This window comes from Canis lupus, chromosome 17 (assembly GCF_003254725.2).
Source record: "Canis lupus dingo isolate Sandy chromosome 17, ASM325472v2, whole genome shotgun sequence".
Classification (NCBI taxonomy): domain Eukaryota; kingdom Metazoa; phylum Chordata; class Mammalia; order Carnivora; family Canidae; genus Canis; species Canis lupus.
The window spans coordinates 49,648,465-49,661,936 of record NC_064259.1 but is presented as its reverse complement, the minus strand read 5'-3'; the positions used below and the strand labels follow the sequence as shown (position 1 = coordinate 49,661,936).

Below are 13,472 nucleotides of genomic sequence, written 5' to 3'. Positions count from 1 at the left end.
AGTTTAAAAGTTTATATATTTAATAATATTCAGCACTGGTAGCAAAAACAGAATAAGGTATATCTAAACAGAAAGAGTTGTTTAGGATAATGTTTATTATTATACATTTTGTTTTATTATACTGTTAGGTTCAAAAGTGACACAGAACAATATACATAAAATGATCCCATTTTTTGAGAAACAATTATGTTTATGTGTGTCTGTCTATGTATAGATGAAGACCTTGAAGGACATACATTAAACTGTTAAGTTTTTAACTCGGGAAATATGTATGGTGGAATTTATGTATTTCACTTTATATAATCCTTTGTTTGAGTTTTTAAACAATAAGAATGCATTTAAACATAAAGAAAAACATAAAAAAAATCCAGATCAGTATAATAAATGAGTGATGTGCAATAAAAAAAAAAAACATAAAGAAAAACAATAGGAATTCCCTTTAATTCAATAGCTATACTTCCAGAATCTATTCCAAACAAAACTTCCCACAATGTAGATGTGAATGAAGATTCTTGATAGCATTGATTATAACAGAAAAACATTTGAAACAAAGTATATATCAATCAGGAGAAGATTGGTTAAATAATTACAGTCATTCTTGCCATTGAAAAATTTGTAGCTGTTAAAAATGAGTTAGGATATCTCATATATATACCATTATATATAATACATATCTCATATATACTTTTATTTATTTATTTTAAAAGATTTTATTTATTTATTCATGAGAGACACACAGAGAGAGAGAGGCAGAGACACAGGCAGAGGGAGAAGCAGGCTCCATGCAGGGAGCCCAATGCGGGACCGGATCCTGGGACTCCAGGTTCACGCCCTTGGCTGAAGGCAGGTGCTAAACCGCTGAGCCACCCAGGGATCCCCCATATATACTTTCAGAAAGATGTTTTGATACATTATAACATAACAAAAATTGCAGAACATTATCGATGTCCAGCCCATTAAATTTTTTGTGAGTATAAAAATATTGATGTTATTAATTAGGAAGGCCAGATGGGTCCTGCATGTGCACCTGGGTGTAAAGGGCTCTTATCATCCCTGCATGGAGGACACATTCTCCTCAGTGTGACCATTATTACATCATTATTTCTGTTACCCAACATAAAAACAAATCATGAAGACCAAGGTAATAAAGATGGAGAAGAGAAGAAAAGGAGATGAAAATGAAATAAAAAGTTTGAGAAGCTAAACGTTGATGTCATCAATTGGACAGGTGGTAGATGTGGCTACTTTGGGCTAATTCCTCAATTTCTGCTTCACCTTGCTTCTGAGGGCTTCCCTTTATTGCAGAGGCTGGGAAGCTGAAAACTACAGTTCTCAGACTCCTTTGCAGCTAGAATTCAGAATGCAAATCAGGTAATGTCAAGTTGTGTTGTGAGATATGGAAGGTGCGTGTGGGGCAGAAGACATCTTCCTGCCTCTTTGAGTTGTTCTTCTGTTGTCAAGTCACGTCAAGGAGACACAAGGTTTTCCCACAATAGTGCTCCAGGGTCCACTCCCTGGTTTCTTAGGTGTTGAAAGGGGGTTGTGTTGGCCAGTAGACACTTTCTATTTCCTTTCTGGATTCTGTCTATTGAGCTCAATAATTTACATTCTGAGGTTCATTCCAGCCCTTCTCAACTTTTTGTAAATACTCAATATCCTCTAGTAAATCTTTTCCTCTTTACAATACCTAAGGTAGTTTCTATTTCTCTGCTTTGGTTATTTTATTCCCATATAAAAAAATACCCCAAACTTAATTTTTTTAAAAGATTTTATTTATCTATTAGAGAGAGAGAGAGAGAGAGAGAGAGAGAGCACAAGCAGGGAGAGAGGCAGAAGGAGAAGCAGAGTCTCTGCTGAGCAGGGAGCCCGATGTAGGGCTCAATCGCAGGATTCTGGAATCATGGACCTGAGCAGAAGGCAGACACTTAACTGAATGAGCCACCCAGGCACCCCAAACTTAGTGAAGATGGCAACAATCATTTATTTTGCTCACAAATCTGTGATCTGGGCAGGGCTCTTGGCAGGGAAGGCTCATCTCTGTTCCATACCTTAATTTGAGGGGCTCTCCTGAAGACTGGATGTCTATCTCCAGGAGGGAAGGTGGTGCTGGCTGCCAGCTGAGTTGCTTGCTTCCTAGACACGTAAGCCTCTCACTGCATAGTGGCTAGGTTCTGAGGCCGAGTTTGTATGTGTGCGTGTGTGTGTGTGTGTGTGTGTGTGTGTGATCATCTTTATTACTTACCTTCAGAAGTCCCATAACATCACTTCTACTATACTCTAGTAGTTGAGACAGTCACAAACTGTCCAGACTCATCCAGGTTCAAGGCAAGGGGACTTAGATGCCTCTTCTTGATGGAAGAGCAACAAAGTTCTGGAAGAGCATGTGGGATGAAAATATTGTGGCCTTTTTTAGGAAGTACAATCTGCCACATTCCTGCTCTGAAACATAATTGATATAGTTAATAATAGCTTTAAAAAAACAAAACAAAACCTTAAGAATAAAACATTGAGCTAAAACTAAATGCAATAGAAAGTATTAAATCCGTAAATATCTAAACAAGCAATGTTTTAAAGGAATATACACACACACACACACACAAAAAGGCAGATTTTTAAAAGATTTAAAAGGTTCAATACAATAAGGGCACCTGAGTGGCTCAGGCGGTTGAGCATCTGCCTTCAGCTTAGGTCATGATCCCAGGGACCTGGGCCCGAGCCCCACATCGGGCTCTCTGCTCAGCAGGAAGCCCGCTTCTGCCTCTCCTACTACCTGCCGCTCTGCCTGCTTGTGCTCGCTCTCTGTCAAATAAATAAATAAAATCTTTTTAAAAAGCTACAATATAGAAGCAAGTAGTTTTCTAAAGAATAAAGTTTAATACCTAGGATGTGAAGGTAAGGGAAAGTAATAGAAGATAGAATGAGAAGACTAAAAATTAGAAAAAGAAGCAATAAGGATAAGGATAGAAAAAGAAGAATTAAAATAGCCCACATCAAGACAACAAAATATGTTTAAATAGCACTGATACAAATGTCTATTAAATCAAATATATCTTTGTTAAAATGAGAAGAAAACAAAGTGACTGGAGGTCAGTTCAAGGTAGGTAGTTCAAGACTGAAGAAGCAGTCTCTCTTCAAAGGTCCTGTGTGACCAGGATTACCTTTCAGGGGTGGCACTGATAACCCTGCCACATTCTGGCTTTGAAGGTCCCATCTCTTTGGCCAATCTCTCTCTTTCTCTTGATAAGAGAAAACCATTTCTTCTAACCATTTCTTCTCCATGCTAATTTTAGACTTCTGTCAGAGCAAATCTTTTTGGATTTGGATGCCTGTATCCAGATCTTTCCTGGTTGCTGTGGCCATCACAACTGGGTCATCGTCCTGGAGAGGAGAGAACAGAGCCCCATTGAGGTACTTCCTGTGGAATCCATCTTGCCATCATGCAAGTAGGAGGTGTTCTGGGAATTGATGTGCAAGTTTTCATGAGGACCCAGGAGCCCACTGTATCTTCATGAATGCATCCTGTCAGTACATAGATTCATTAATTTATCTTGCTTAATCTGCCATTTCTCTCATGATTGCTTTGTTTTAATGACAGTGATTAAGAGAAGAACCAGTCATTGTTCCAAGTGCACATTTTCCATTTCCCAGTGGGATAATCTAGGCCTATTCGCCCCCCTGGACAGTGCCTTTGTGCTGTCTCCTTCTACTCTTATGTCCCTGTCTCCACTAGGTGGCTATTTTTTTTTTTTTTCACCACCAAAGTCCTGTTGTTGAGCCCGCAACCCCCATACCCTGTAAAAGACCCGGGTTTCTAACTGGGCTGTTTGGGAAACACATGTGAGCAGAATTCACCCAGCTATTGGACACCAGCAGCAAATCCTCCAAAGCAGCCCCACACAGAGCAGGAGTTGGGCTGGGGGTGGAGGTGTGAGAGGTGAGCCTGGCAGGCTTCAATTACGTTGCTAAGTTCTGAGTTGCTCGTTTCCTGAATGGCTGTGTCAGCTCACCCTGGAAACAGTCATTTTCCTGGCAGCTCCATATTTAGGCTGTGGGCTGCCTGCTGCCGGCACCTTTGCCTCCAAGCTCCTGAGCTGCCTGGTAGCTCTGTTGCCTTCAAGAAGAGCCTCATGACTCTTCTGTTATCAGAGGTTGAGCCTTTCTCCAGAACAGTAGGAGTGTCAAGTTCCTTCTTTGGGGTGTCAGCTTTCAGGGAGGGGCTGAAGGAGATGGGGAGGTGGGTGGGAAGAAGAGGGGCTAAAACCCATGATTGAAAATATTTCCTCTCTCCCTATCTTAGAGAATTAAAAAATGGTGGGAATAATAAAAAAAAAGAATGGTGGGAGTGGTGGGGTCCAAAGTGATTTTCAATGGAGAGATAAGGTCACTGCTCACTCCTGCTTTGCTACAGGACCCCTCGTGAGGAAGAGCACCTGCTTTCCCATGGCTGACTGCATCCTCCCACCAGGATGGGGTCTGTGCTGGGTGTGCTTCCTCTTTGGTGTACAAGTAAGAAGCATTAATGGATCCATAGAGAGAGACTGAGCCCTAGCCCATGGGACTCAGTAGTTCCACGTTTTGGCCAATTCAATGAATTCGCCCTGAATTAAAGAATGAATTTTTGAAAAAAATCAGTAAGAATAGAGAAGATAGGGTGGGCACTCATGTCAAATGACTAGAGAATAATTCTAGCTAATATTGATGACTGCTAACGACGTGCTGTTTTTTATACTTATCAACTCATTCTCTGCTCCTCACAGCTTTAAGAGATGGGTGATTTTTTTTAAGACTTTATTTATTTATTCATAGAAACAGAGAGAGAGAGAGAGAGAGAGAGAGAGAGAAGCAGGCACTATGCAAAGAGCCTGACATGGGACTCAATCCAGGGTCTCCAGGATCACGCCCTGGGCTGCAGGCGGTGCTAAACCGCTGCGCCACCGGGGCTGCCCGAGATGGGTGATTTTATCACGCACATTTTACAGATGAGCAATCTGAGGAACAAAGTTTATATGTTTTTTAAAAAAAATTTTAAGTATTTATTTATTTATTTATTTATGAGAGAGTGAGAGAGTGCAGGGGGAGGGGCAGAAGGAGAGAGAAAGAGAGAATCCCAAGCAGATTCCATGCCTAGCGCAGAGCCAGAGGTAGGTCTAGATCCTACCACCCTGAGAGATCAGATCCCAGAATCAGACCCTGAGACTGGACCAAGCCAAAATCTGAGAACCCGCGGCCCAACTGAACACCCAGGTGCCCCACGTGTTTATGTTTTAATCCAAGATTAAGGAGCTAGGAAGTGGGAAATTTGACACATGAATGCAGAAGTTGGGTTCCAGGGGCACCTGGATGGCTCAGTTGGTTAAGTGTCTACCTTCAGCTCAGGTCATGATTTCAAAGTCCTGGGATTGAGCCCTGCATCCAGCTCCTTGCTCAGTGGGGAGTCTGCTTCTCCCTCTCCCTCTGCCCCTCCTTTCTGCTCCTGTGCTCTCTCACAACACTCTCTCTTTCAAGTAAATAAATAAAATCTTAAAAAAAAAAAAAAAAAGATGGGTTCCAGACTTTTGTCCCTAACCACAGCACTCTACTGTGTATACTTCCTCATGTGCCATGCTTCTCCTTCCTATCAGTATCTTGACCCAGCCCCCAATTGGGCTCTCCAACTAGGGAGCCTCCCACCTTACATCAGACCTGCCTGTCCAGACATAGCCTTCCCAGGTGGCAGGTGGCAGGGCTGCCGAAGCCCTTCCTCTTCTCAGGAAATTCAATCTAGCATCTGTGCCCAGCCTTTCTATCACTTTGGCCACATGAGCCTCATTCTTCTGTAAAGCCCAAGAGTGTGACTTAGATGTAGAGTCTGCCCTTCCTCCTGCCCCTTGTCCTTGCTTCTTCTCACCCACCCTCTCTAAGCCATCACGTATACATCCCTGTCTCCGCTCTAAGCCTGGCTTCACTCAGCAACGTGTCCAGTGATGCTCTGCCTGGCTCTTCCTCCAGGTCCCAGCACAAGGTGACGCAAATTCTCAGACTATTCAAATCTTTCCTTTCTTACTCAATATTCTTGGCTTGCCCCTTTCCCCTGCCTTCTATGAAATCTAAGTCAGATGTTGTGTTTTTGTATAAAAGAGCTATTGGCATAGAGGCCTATATATGGTAGGAGACTCCAACTCCTTGGGGTCAGGCACCGGCTCTTACTGGTTGTATAAGCACTTTCAGCACTCATCCTGGGGCTTGGGGCTTGGGGATCAGTGCACACAGATGGACCAAAGCATTGTGTGTCTGTCTGCACCACCTGCCAGCAGGGCGCAGATTACATCCGGCCCCACAGTGTACTCACCACCCATTAAATGTCCTTCACCTTTTTCTTTCTCTTTTCTTTTCATTCCTCCTTCCTCCCCTTCCTTCCTTCCTTCTTTCTTTCACTTGAACCAAATGAAAGTGACCTTCTTTACATCTGTGTATTTATATAATTACTGGTGTTGCAGTCTTTCTTAATCATTCCTAGATTGCAAGCTCATGGAAGTTCCGATTCTGGACCTATTCACTTTGATCATCACTTAAACTCATATCATGGTAAGTCTATATCTGTAAACACTTCTGAAGATTTTATTTTTTTATTTTTGTTTACTTTTGAAGATTTTTAAAGGGTGGGCGCCTGGCTGGCTCAGTTGGCAGAATGTGTGACTCTTGATCTTGAGGCTGTGGGTTTGAGCCCCATGTTGGGTTGTAGAGATTATTTAAAAATAAAATCTCTAGGGGCACCTGGGTGGCTTAGTGATTAAGCATCTGCCTTCAGCTCAGGTCATGATCCCAGGGTCCTGGGATCGAATCCTGCATTGGGCTCCCCACAGGGAGCCTGCTTCTCCCGCTGCCTATGTCTCTGCCTCTCTTTCTGTGTCTCTCATGAATAAATAAATAAAATCTGTAAAATAAAATAAAATAGAATCTTTAACAAGAGAGACATTTTAAAGGGATATTTTTACCAAGCAGATTAGCAGAGTTGAGGAGGGTGAAGATTTGCCTATTATGTTGCCATTTTATGTGTTAGGAAGTGCCTGCCTCAAAGCTACTGAGAACTCTGAGACTTGTAGGGGTGGGGGAAAGACATAATCTCCATATCCCAAACACAATAGTGTTGTAGGAAAGGCGTTAGGGTACGAAGCCAATGGCCAAGAAAGAATTCTTGAGACATCTTTGGTACAAAAAAGTAGTTTTATTGAAGCACAAGGACAGGATCCATGGGCAGAAAATGCTGCACAGGCCCATACTTTCTTTTTTTGTTTGTTTTTTTTGTTTTGTTTTGTTTTGTTTTTTAGGCCCATACTTTCAGGGTGGGATGGGATTGGGGAGAGATCAAGTCTCCAAGGAATTTTGGAAGCAAGGTTTCCAGGACCTTGAGGGGGCTAGCTATTGTTAGGAAAAGGTCATTTATTCCTGTTTAATAAAACCTTAGCCATGAGACCCTTCAGATGTACATCTGAGCCATACGCTTGGGGGATGATTGCCAAACATGTATCTTGGGGAAGTAGAGGTAAAGTAAGTTTCCAAAGGAATTTTTGTATGGTAAAGTAGACATGCAGGATTCTGGGGGTCGGGCTTAGGTTGCCTGTTGCCCATAGCAAAGTATTAACATCTAGGCAGGTGAGTCCTTAAAGGAATGTCACTCGGCATGTAAGTAAATTTTATTTAGTAAGGAAATTTAGTAATTTTTCTTCTGTCTTTGTTTCCCACAACAATAGGATTATGAAGATATTTACTCTTTTGTGAGTCTAGCATTTTCTAAGCATTAAAAAAAATCCCCACTTAAAAGATAGGAATGTGGAGCTGCTGAGGACTTAGTCTGTCCCACTCCTCATCCTCATTTATAACTTTTATTTAGTTGCTTTTAATAAGGTAATAGCACCCACGAACTCACCACTCAAAACAAAACGAGGCCCTGGGCAATAATTCACATCTAATTTTGTGGCTCCCTCATGTCATCCCTTCATCTTGCCCCACCCAAGGTGACTTTCCATGCTGTACCCAAATTGGGTTTGGAGTCAAAGCCTGTCCTGTTATATCACTTTCTCATCTGCCCTCATTGTCACTGATAGGGCAAATCTGCTTTGGCGGGCTTAACATTTAAAAAACATCCTTAAATGGCCTCACTTGGCAGAGACTAAAGCTCAGATTAAATGCTATTTCTCGCAGCATAATTTTCTATGTTTAAGAGGAGCTCAAATATAGCTGAGATATTATTCATCTTGAAGCCATCACCCACCAATTTGGATATAACTTCCCTTGTCACATTTCAGAAATTCTTTCTTCTAGGATAGGATCAGGGTGGCTGACTCAGAGATCCCCACCCTACACTCCCTCCCCACCTCCTCTCCAATACTGATTAGTGTTTTTCCCTCAGCCTCTGCCATGGAGCAGAATGGCTGGTGAGTGACATTCTCCTTCTAGGCTCATAATTTAGAGGCTGCTGCGTGGAGTGACACATGCTGTCATTAGTCACTCCTCCCAGTGGAGTTGGTATCTGTGTTTCCCAGTTCTAGATAGCAAGTAGGAGTCATAAGACACTCACCCAGACCTGGAGATAAAAAGCGATATGTACTGTAGAAACCCCTTGGTTCATCTTCACCCTTGTTGGGGAGAGGGTCCCTAGAATAAAAAATGAATTGTGGGAGGTGATTTGAATTAGCAGAACAAAGGTCTGTCTTGTAAATGTTTTACTCTGAAGAATCTGCAAGATCTATAATTATGTAGACTTCAGGTACTAGAAGAAGTCTCCACCTGCTACCAAGACAATGTAGTCTCTAAGACACTGACCACCAGGGCCTCTGTCAGAATGGAATCTGGAGTCTGAAGCCTCGGGTAGGGTGAAGGCATGGATGAGGTGGGTAGGTGTGAGCCGAAGAATAGAAAAGAGGAGGAGGGAGCCAGGGGAAGGAGGATTTGGAACATCTCACCTAAGGCTGATTTGGTTTAGAGGAGGAGACCTGGTCCAGGTTGGGCCAGTTATATCCTGTCTTCTAGGAGGACCTAGAATATGGAACCAAAAGACACATAGACTAGAGCCCCTAGAATGGAGTCTTATTAATGTTGATGTTCTAGAGGGAAGGGGACCCTCGAGGCTCAGTCAGGCTTTTGGGTCAACATCTTGACTTTAACTTCATTAGGCTTTTACTAGAGCCAGAAGTGCCCACTTAAGCTGAATTCCTGACCCATAGAAACTGTATGAGATAAATGTGGGGTTTTTGTTGTTTTAAGTTGCTAAGGATGCTATATTAGTTTCCTAGGGCTGCCATAACAAAGTGCCCCAAACTGGGAGGCTCAGAACAACAGAAATTTATTGTCTCAGTTCTGGAAGCCAGAGTGTGAAATCGAGGTGTCAACAGGGCCATACTCCCTCTGAAGGAAGTAGGAAAGGATCTGTCCAGGCCTTTCTCCTAGCTTCTGGTAGCCTAAGGCAGGTGAGGCTATATATTCCCTGTGTTCTCTTATATTGTCTTACCTCCATGCATGTGTCTGGTTCTATGTCCAAATTTTCCCTTTTTATAAGGACAACAGTCAGATTGGATTAGAGCTCACCCTGAGGACCTGATAGTCAAGAGCTAAGTATTTGTACCTGCTTTCCAGATGAGAAATTGACTCTTAGAGAAGTCAAGGATTTGAGGTCCCCTGGCTGGTGAGTTAGGAGCAGAGGTGGGCAAGAATCCAGGGCACCTCACTTCCAGCCAAGGGTTATTTATTTAGAAATGGAGAAGGTTCTGGAGGAGAGAATAGTGTAGCTCAAAGAGAGAAATAGAATATAGAAGGAAGGACTCTTGAAGTGAGACTCAAAGGAGAGAGGAGGTGGTTTCCCTGCTGGCTCTTATTCACTGCCCAACCAGAAAATGTCTTTCTTTCAATCGCATCCTTTTTGCTGTCGAAGCCACATGGGCTTATCATAAATTAATCAGAACAGACGGATAGGGAGTAACCTGAAAAACCCCTGCTCTGGCCCATCTCAAGAACTCTCAGAATGTCTTGAGTATCTGGACTAGTGTAGCAATCCTTTCTGTAGTCCATGGCAGGGGTCATGTACTCTTAAAATGATCGAAAGGGTAGCAAGGTCTAATCCCCATATCCCCTATTTCAATTTGGGGTGGGATTTGGGTTTCTGAATTATAGTATGTGTTCCTTATGTATTCTGAGGCTCCCTAAGCTATACATAGAAGTGGGAATACAGCATCATATTATTAATAGTGCACAAGTAGAGGTCACCTGCCAAAATAGGGGTTCTCTGGGCTGAAGCATGAGGCTTAGTTCTGAAAGTCTAGGAGGTGCTTCCTATGTCAACCCTTCTGAACTGAGAATAATTGAGCCTGCAGAATCTACACACTCCCCTCCCTCTCACAGGTCCAGGCAGGGAAGAGAGAACAGAGGAGTTGACCAGTAGGAGAGCCAAGCCTACTCTACTCACCGCATGGAGGCAGGGAATAAAAGAGCAGAGTCAAACTCCCACCTGTTACAAGTTACAGTGGCTCTACCCACCAGTGAAACACAGTTCAGGAATGTCCTAGGCTTTGAGCAACTCCTCTTCTCATAAAGGACCAATAATGTGGTATCCTCTCTTTAGGGGGACAAATGGACATATGAGTAAAGTAGTAGAAACATCCCTGCCTTACATATAACTGAAGTGTCCCCAGTTGAAGTCACACCTTTTATTTGGGGGCCCAGTCCTTCCAACAACTCCACTAAAACATACAAATACCTTTTGAGCAGAATGTATTAATACCTACTGAGTTAGGGATTTGGGAGTCAAAGATGACAAACCTGTAGTCCCTGCTCTCAGGGAGCTTACCATTCAGATGGCAGACACCCAAGAGTTGAAACAAAGTTCTATTAGATTAACAACAACAAGGGTACCTGAGTGGCTCAGTGGTTGAGCAGCTGCCTTTGGCTCAAGTTGCGATCCTGGGGTCCTGGGATCACGTCTTGCATCAGGCTCCCCACGGTGAGCCTGCTTCTTCCTCTGCCTGTGTCTTTGCCTCTCTGTGTCTCTCATGAATAAATAAATAAAATCTTAAAAAAAAAACAAAAAAAAACAGGAGCTAAATGTCTACAGAACAAAGACTAAGTACAGGTGTTATGCTGACCACGTGAGTGCTTTACTTTGTTTCATCCTCCCAACTTTAGTACTCTGTTTTCAGATGAGGGAGCTGAGGCTTAGAGAGTTTCAGTGCCTGGCCTGAGGTCACACAGAACAAGAGGCAGAGCCCGGAGTCTGCCTGAAGAGCCTCCATGTGGGACCATGACGTTCTATTCCTGCGGCGGGGAGGTGGGGGGGGGCAGCATGGGGTGCCATGGAAGTCTAGAAAAGGGCAGCCACCCAGACCACACAGGTCAGGGCAGGATCACAAAGAAGATCACACATCCCTGTGCCAGTGCTGAGCACATATCAGGGGCCAGCCAGGTAAATGGGGGAAGAAAGAGGGAGCATTAGTAGGTCAGGTCCTCACAGGACACCTCAGTGGGAGAGGGAGGGAGGGGAGGCTGCTGAAAGAGATAAGGGGAGCTTGAAAAAGAGACATGAAGTCTGTACCTTATGAGTGTGTGCGACTGAGCTCATTCACCTCCAGGTTAACATGGAAATGTTCAATAATGACCACTCTTGATGCTGCTTGACATAAAAATATTTAACTCTGAGGAGAACACAAATGAAAATATCTAAGAGTGGAGGGAGGGGAAGACATCAGGTCATCAGGAGCCGGAATCTCAACCATCTGGAATCCTACTGAGATTTGGCGGTCCATTCCTGAGTCTCAGGTATCTTGCCAAAATATTTTTTAAAGGAGAAAAAACAATAATGTTGCCTGCTATAATAATGCACCAGAAATTCCTCACATTGACATTTACAGATTTCCTGCCAATGGCCCGGAGAGCACGTAATGGCCTGATAGCAAAGGCAGCTGGGGGTGGGGCGGAAAAGCAACTGAGTGATTGAGCTGTGCCTCCTTGGGTTTTTATTATCATTGCTGCCTTTAGCCATATGCTTTTCAAAGGCACTTGAGAAGCCTGGACCAATTTCAAAGGAATTCCTAAACCCAGATTTCAAAATCGTCATTACATCTCCGGATTGTCAGTTCTCTGTACAGGAAACACAAATTTATGGAAGTTCCTAAATGTTTTTCCATAAATGTTGATCAACCTCTCCTGCCGTTACATGAGATGCCTGGGATGTTAAAATAGATGCTAATAAATTGCCAATCCAGCTTATTGCCAAGTAATGAAAAGCATTTCTCTTCCTTGGAATAGGATGTCTTACCACTTGAGTGGGTTCCAGAAACTGCATAAAAAAGGGAATAAGATGATTTCTTTTTTAGTCTGTTTGCTTGTTCTTTACCACCCCCACCCCCATTGACACTTTTTAAAACTGAATATAAACAGATTCAATCTGCTGGGAACGCTGGGTTTTATGTACAGCGTGGACCCTGGTTGTGCTGCACCTGTCATCCAAGACTTTTGTCATTCTTTGACACCATTGGATGTCCCATACTCATATGACTCTCCACCCATTCCAGGTCTTTCCCTAACCTTTTTGTTGGCCTTGTCCACAAAACAACCTTGTTCAGTTTCGCAAACACAGAAAATAAACCAGAGGCTGGTAAGTCAGGTGGCTGATGAATCAGGAACAGAGCCTTGGGAGCCCCCACAACCAAATGGGGCTCTGGAACCCTGCAGTGTCCCTGACTCCATCTCCATTCCAAAGGACAGCATGCTGCTTTGCAAGAATGATGGCATCTACCAAAGGCTCTGGAGAACTAAAAGCTACAAGTACACAGGGTACTTTGTGAAGTTTCCTGTGAAGGGAGCAAAGCAAAGAGATAATCCTGCGAAATACAGGAGCCTTCCACTTTAAAGAAGTTAGCGGTTGCATGGAGTGTGAAAAGATCTGGGGTATGTTGGGATCCTCCATTCAAAATGAAAGGCAAGGGACGACTGGTTGGCTCAGCGGTTCAGCGTCTGCCTTCCACTCAGGGCGGGATCCCAGGATCCAGGATGGAATCCCTATGGGGCTCCTTGTGGGAGCCTGCTTCTCCCTCTGCCTGTGTCTCTAGCTCTCTCTCTCTCTGTCTCTCATTAATAATAATAATAATAATAATAATAATAATAATAATAATAGAATGAAAGGCAAGTTGTTTCACCTTTTGCCTCATCACTAAGAAGAAAATCAATGTTTCAAGGACACCTTTGAATGTTGGAGGCAGTCTAATATATTTAAAGGTCTGCTCCATACTGGTAAACACGAAATGCTTCCCAGGAACCAATACACAGTCATGTTCAGCACTTTGAGATAAAAGCATGGGACCATTAATTTTTTTCTTGAGCACATACTGTGTGGCAGGCATTTTTCTAAGTACCTTAGATTTATTAACTCTTTTTTTAAGGAGCATTTATTTATTCATAAATAAATAGAAAGGCAGAGACAGAGGGAGAAGTAGGCTCCATGCGGG

General features: G+C 43.1%; 1 long non-coding RNA gene across 2 annotated transcripts; it reads right to left on the bottom strand.

Moving 5' to 3' along the window:
- Positions 1-1,768: 1,768 nt before the first annotated feature.
- LOC112665052 (uncharacterized) lies at positions 1,769-9,037 on the bottom strand. Of its 2 annotated transcripts, XR_003140186.2 has the most exons (5): positions 8,943-9,037; positions 8,558-8,634; positions 3,159-3,378; positions 2,649-2,799; positions 1,772-2,371 (listed from the first exon to the last, which is right to left on the bottom strand). It is a non-coding gene; the product is annotated as an uncharacterized LOC112665052 (long non-coding RNA). The 2 variants fall into 2 exon arrangements; XR_007403289.1 differs by having other exon boundaries at positions 1,769-2,799.
- Positions 9,038-13,472: the final 4,435 nt, after the last annotated feature.